This window comes from Delphinus delphis, chromosome 6 (assembly GCF_949987515.2).
Source record: "Delphinus delphis chromosome 6, mDelDel1.2, whole genome shotgun sequence".
NCBI lineage: Eukaryota > Metazoa > Chordata > Mammalia > Artiodactyla > Delphinidae > Delphinus > Delphinus delphis.
Genome location: NC_082688.1, coordinates 94,581,423 through 94,587,422, shown reverse-complemented (window position 1 = coordinate 94,587,422; position 6,000 = coordinate 94,581,423).

Below are 6,000 nucleotides of genomic sequence, written 5' to 3'. Positions count from 1 at the left end.
CCATCCCAGCTCCAGGACTGTTCACCCATTCCCCAAAAGGACTGACAGCTTGCATTTTTTAAGAAACCCATATTATGAAATGGATAAGAGAATGTTCCATTTCAACCTTATCCATGTTTGCAGTGCACGTGCTGTGTGGCTCTAGAGGGGAGGAACCTTCCACACGCTGAGCTCTCATTCAGGTGGCATGCGAGCATCATTGCTAACCTGCAGGCAGGTCTATAGGATTATCTGTGCCACTCAAGAATTTCACAGACACTGACCCTCTCCACCCTCCCTTTCTCATTGTGCTCACCTTCCCCCAGGCTGGTGTGTGCATTGCTTGCTTCATTGTCCTTCAAGCCACTCTCGGCCACTGCCACTTTCTGGCCACCCTCTGGCTGCTAACAGGTGTTTGGGGAGTCCTGCACCTGGAGTCATCCCTGTCTGAGTGAGTGCTGGAAACGGCCCATGGGGATTAGCTGAAAGCCAGAAGGAGAGGAGACCACTCTGGGTCTGAGAGATAACTGCTGACTCTGCAAACACAAATCTCATCTTGGAGTCTCTGTACTTTGTCTTCACTCTTCCAGTTGGAGGGACAAAAATTCCGACCAGGTCAAGATACTGGGGTGCCACACAATCTCTTTTTGGGCTGAGAACTTGTCTGTGTTTGTGGCCCAGCCCCACCTCCCATAGATGCATTGGAGTATGATGGAACCCATGACTTACACCCTCTGAATTGTTTGTGTTTGCATTGGACAGACTTGTTGTACTGCTGGTGTAGGCATTTCGTTGTATTTCAGGGTGGAAGGACCAGGCCACGTCTCCCCACCTGGAGTCTGAAGTCTCTCTCACGAGGCACACCAGTTCATGGTGTGATGGCAGGGCTCTGTACAGAGCATGGAGACAGGCTGCCCAGACTGTTCCAGCCACCCAGCCCCTCTGACTAGCCAGGTAAGTCAAGGCAAGTTACATAACTTCTCCATGTCTCAGTTTCCTCATCTGTAGGATGGGGAGGCAGGTTGTCCACATTAATTAAGACAACATTCCGAGGGCAGAGCAGTGCTTGCTTGGCCCAGAGTCACCAAAATTCTAGTCAAAAATACAGGCTAGTCTGTGGAGCTACAACCTTATACAATTCCCAGTTTTAACCTGAATGTTAAAGGATGTTCTTGGCCATTGTGAGTGTAAGATAGGCTCAAGGATGTATTATATAACATGGGGAATTTAGCTAATATTTTGTAATAACAGTAAATGAAAAGTAACCTTTAAAAACTGTATAAATTTTTTTTTAAAAAAAATCCAAATTCTTCATTGTGACATAGGTGCCCCATGAATGCCTCTCCACTCAGCCTCCTTTCCTGCATATAGCTCCTGCCACACCAGCCATTTGGCTGGTTCAGGGGCACCTGCTAAACCTCCGCCCAGGTTCCTCACATCCTGTCTGGACCTCCTGCCCCAAGATCTTTGCCAAGAGCAGATTCTGCAGCCGTCCCATCTTCAGCTCATGGTGTCCTCTCTATGCTGTCACTCTCCTCCCCACTGTGTCACTTTCTTCATCCCTTTTATCATCACCTGAAGTTGTATGACTGATTATTTGTTGTCCTTCCCCCTCATTATAACAGAAACCCCAGAAAGTCAGGCATGTTGTCTTATTTGCATCTGTAAGCATAGCCCGTGAGGCCAGAGTAGGGATTCTGTAAATACATTTCAGATGAATGAATAGTTCATCCTGGTACCAGCACGATGTTGTAGTCACCTCTGCTGATTTAAAAATCTCTGACACATCAAGGAAGATGGGGCATTTTGGATTTCATGTTTCATACTCTCCCCAATACCTGCCTTTGGTAAAAAAGAAGCCCATGATCAAAAATAGGCAACCTCTGCCACCCACACCCTGGACGTGATCTTTGAGTAAATTACAGTGTTGCCCTTCGAAGAAGAGCTGTCCCTTGGGTAATTTTCTACAGGCTTTCACCCTAGGTGATCCTGCCTGCTCTGACATAACATTGGGATCTGCCATCAGTGCCATCCCTTTGGAATGAGGTAAGACTGAGACCAAGATGGCTCCATTTTAGCATCCCATTTACCCACAAAGATGTCATAGGATTAGCATAATAAAAATTATTGTGTACCTGCTAAAACTTAAGGATATTTACTTATCAGAGCTGTTCTGGGTAGACCTAGTTAAAACGGTGATAGAATCCAAGTTTGTGTGCCCCACTTTTGCTTCCAGGACATTCTTCCATCTTCCTCCCTAACTGCCCCTCCCCCAGCAGATCTGATCTTTGACATCAGATCCGACCAAGTTACCTCTTCGCCAGTCATCCCCACACCACCCCTCTTGTATTTCTGTCCTTCGGATTGTCAAAGACTTATCTCGTGGCTTCCGATCATTCTTTCCAGCACCACTCCTATCAGACTGTTTGCCAATTTCAATGGCCACATAGAAGATCCTTTAACACACTGCCCTCCCTTCCCTCCAAGGCTCTTGTTCTGCATCTGCTTCAGCCACATTCTTCCAGGGTCACACGGTAATTACCATTACTTATGTCATTACTAGTGACTGCCGTTCCAATTCTGCCACAATCGCCTTTTCAGGCATCCTGCTCTCCTGGTCCCCTCCTCTTGTCTCCCAGCTCACTTTCTCCTATCTGTTGGCTGCTATAATTAATTCTTCAGCCGCCCTGGGACTCCCATTCACTGCCTCTCCTTACTTCAGTTAAATAACCTATCATCACGGTCACGCCCTTACATACATCCTTAACTCACATATTCCTCTCCTGCTTTGCCATATCCTTTAGGAAAACATCCAGAACTGGATCAACTCAATTTTCTCAGGACTGGCATTTTGTCTGGTTCTCACTAGTGTGGCCCTGGTGCATCCTGGCTGGTCGATGCTTGTACCACACCGATTGTTAGATGTTTTGAAGTTTACCAGTGAATTTCCATCTCCTATGCACCTGCACCTATGCAGCTGCTGGTGGCTGGAAAAATACCCTCCAATATGCTGACTGGCCTCACTTTAATTTCATAACACCGAATGGGCCCTACAAGTTTCCAGATGTCACTTTACGTTTCCTGGTCCATTTAGTCTCATGTCCTGAGACATGAGACTAAATTTCATTTCAATACTTATTTCCTCAAAACTCACAAACTTCTTCTCCATCCTCTTCTCAGGTGATCACCTAGCTTCCTATTTCACTGGAAAGAAAAAAGGAGCAATGACAACAGATCCCCACCACCACATAAACCGACATACTGACACATCTGACAATATGTTCTATTTTCCCTCCTGCCACTATGATCTGTCAATTCTCTCATCTAGAAAAGCTTCTTCACTTGTTCATGAGATCCTATGCCCCTAGCGCATTGCTCCAGAAATTGTCGCCCCTTCTCTCTTGCATACTAAACATTTCCCATACTGATGGACCATTACCATCAGTATAACAATGCACTGTAATGTCATTTAAAAGAAAGATAATAACAACAACAAAAAACAACAAAAATGGCTTTATATTCATCTCCAGCTATAGCCCTGAGCTGGATATTGCCTATGCTTTCCCCTATCCTACAGGAGATGGATGCCCAGGGAGTTTCCAAAATCCCTGCCAACCAGGTTCTGGTTAAATTTCACCGGTAAGAGGCACTCTCATAACATTTGGAGAAGAGAGGAATATAGCATTCTCATTTAGAAGTGAGTAGTTCCTAGGCATCTTGACCTCCTTATTCCTGCCTCAGGACCTTTGAACATTCTGTTCCTGCTACAAGGGAACTCTTTCTCCCCCAGAGAGACACATTGCTCACCTCTCTCTTTACTCAAATACCACCTTCTCAACTAGGCCCTCCCGACCACCCTACTCAAATTTCAACCTGTTTTTCCTTTACTCTCAGCACTTTTAAATTCCCTTTTCCCAACGTTTCCTAATTTTATTGTCTAACATTTATCATCATATGACCTTCTGTGTAAATACATATTTATTTCTTTGTTGTTGTCTGTCCTCACTAGAAAGTACACTTCACAGGTACAGAGGTTTTCACCTGTTCTATGTACTGTTAGAATAATGCCTGACATAGAGTAGATACTCAATGTCTTTGATGATTGATTTAAATGAATGAATACAATACATTATTCAAAGTTATAAAAATTCTTCTGAGCACATCTTTAGGTGTAATTCATAGGTTCTGGTAGGTCAAGCTTTTGTTATTGTCACTGTCCGGATACTCTGTTGTTTGGTTTTAATTTCCTTTTTGAGTTATGAATTGGTTAAGAGATGGGTTAAAAATTCCAGATCATAGGGGCTGTTTGTTTGTTTATGGCTATTTTGTTTGTTTCTTATTTTTGTTATTAATTTTTTGTTTTACTGCAGTTTGATCGGAGAATGATGTTTGTGGTTATGTTTAATTTCTGGGGTATATTGAGGTTTTCGGTATGTCTTATTAAATGGTCAATTTTTATGTATCATTGGCACTTGAAAAAAGTGACCAAGTTATATGGGTCTTCTATCAATTATTTTTGTCCACTCTCTTACGGACTGAAAGTGGTTAAGATCTCTATGAATATGTCTTCTGTGTAGCTTTCCTTATAGAGCTGTGCTTTACCTTGTATGAATGTTGATGCAGTTTCATTGGTGGATGGATATTCGTAACTGTTATTATGAATATGGACTCTTGTGTCTTCATTATGGACTGTGCCTTTGTCATTGGAAAGCATCCCCCTTCGTCTTTTTCGATGCCGTTTTCCTTGAATCTACCCCACATTAGACTGGGGCCCTGCGTTCTTTATTCTTTGCATTTGCCTGCTGTGCCTCCACTCATTCTTTTACCTTCAAACATTTTGATTCACTTATGCATGTTTCTAATATAAAGCATATTGATTTTGCTTTTCAATCCACTATTGAGTCTCTTTAAACATTTAATGCTTTTATATGTATTTGATACAGTCTAACTTCTGTTTTATGCTATGCATTCTTTTTTAAATAGCTCTTAAATCTTTGTGTTTAGTTTGATGTTTTGTTAAAATGGTTAACTTTTTTTTTTTTTTTTTTTTTTTTTTTTGCGGTACACGGGCCTCTCACTGTTGTGGCCTCTCCCGTTGCGGAGCACAGGTTCCAGAGGCGCAGGCTCAGCGGCCATGGCTCACGGGCCCAGCTGCTCCGCGGCATGTGGGATCCTCCCGGACCGGGGCACGAACCCGTGTCCCCTGCATCGGCAGGCGGACTCTCAACCACTGCGCCTCCAGGGAAGCCCAAAATGGTTAATTTTTCAATTATAATTAAACACAATGCACTTAATCCTCGATTTCTTTGGATAAAATCCATTGACTCCTTACTGTAAACAAAGACAAATTTCTTTGTGTATTTCCTTCCCTTTCTCCCCCTGCCAACAAGCCAATTAAATCTTATGTATTTTTCTTAATGTTTCCCTTTGTATCTCAAAAAGCATATTTCTCTTAACTCATTCATCAGTTTTATCTATCTCTCTTGACCTCTGGTTCTCAAAACATGCTTATAATAGCTATCAAATTACATCTACCTTCCTCTCTCAATCATTGTTCTATAAACGTGTATCACATTATAACACTTCCGTTGCATTCTGTTATGTATTCTTAATCTTAGTTTTGCTTTAGTCTTAGTCCAAAAGTGAAACAAGCAATGCCCACAGCCTGTCTTCTGCCGTGACTTCTCATTCATCTAGTCTTTGTCCCAAGTGTCTCCTGCAGCAGTTTCTCTAATTATTGCATATTTGAAAAATGTTTTTCCTTCTTGCTTCATAAACAACCATCTGGTTGGGTTCAAGTATTTTTGGTCACTTTTTCTCTTCTTGAGGGCTTTTTAAGCTTTGTTTTACTGTCTTCAATTATCAGCTGCTGCTATGGAAATGTCAGAGACCAGCCTACACTTCTCTAATTCAAAAATATGATCATTTTTCAGGATGTCTCAGTGTTGATTGTCCTTTGCCCATTTTTCCTAAGAAACAATGTGCCTTTTCAATAAGAAAATGTATGTCTTTTTTGATTTC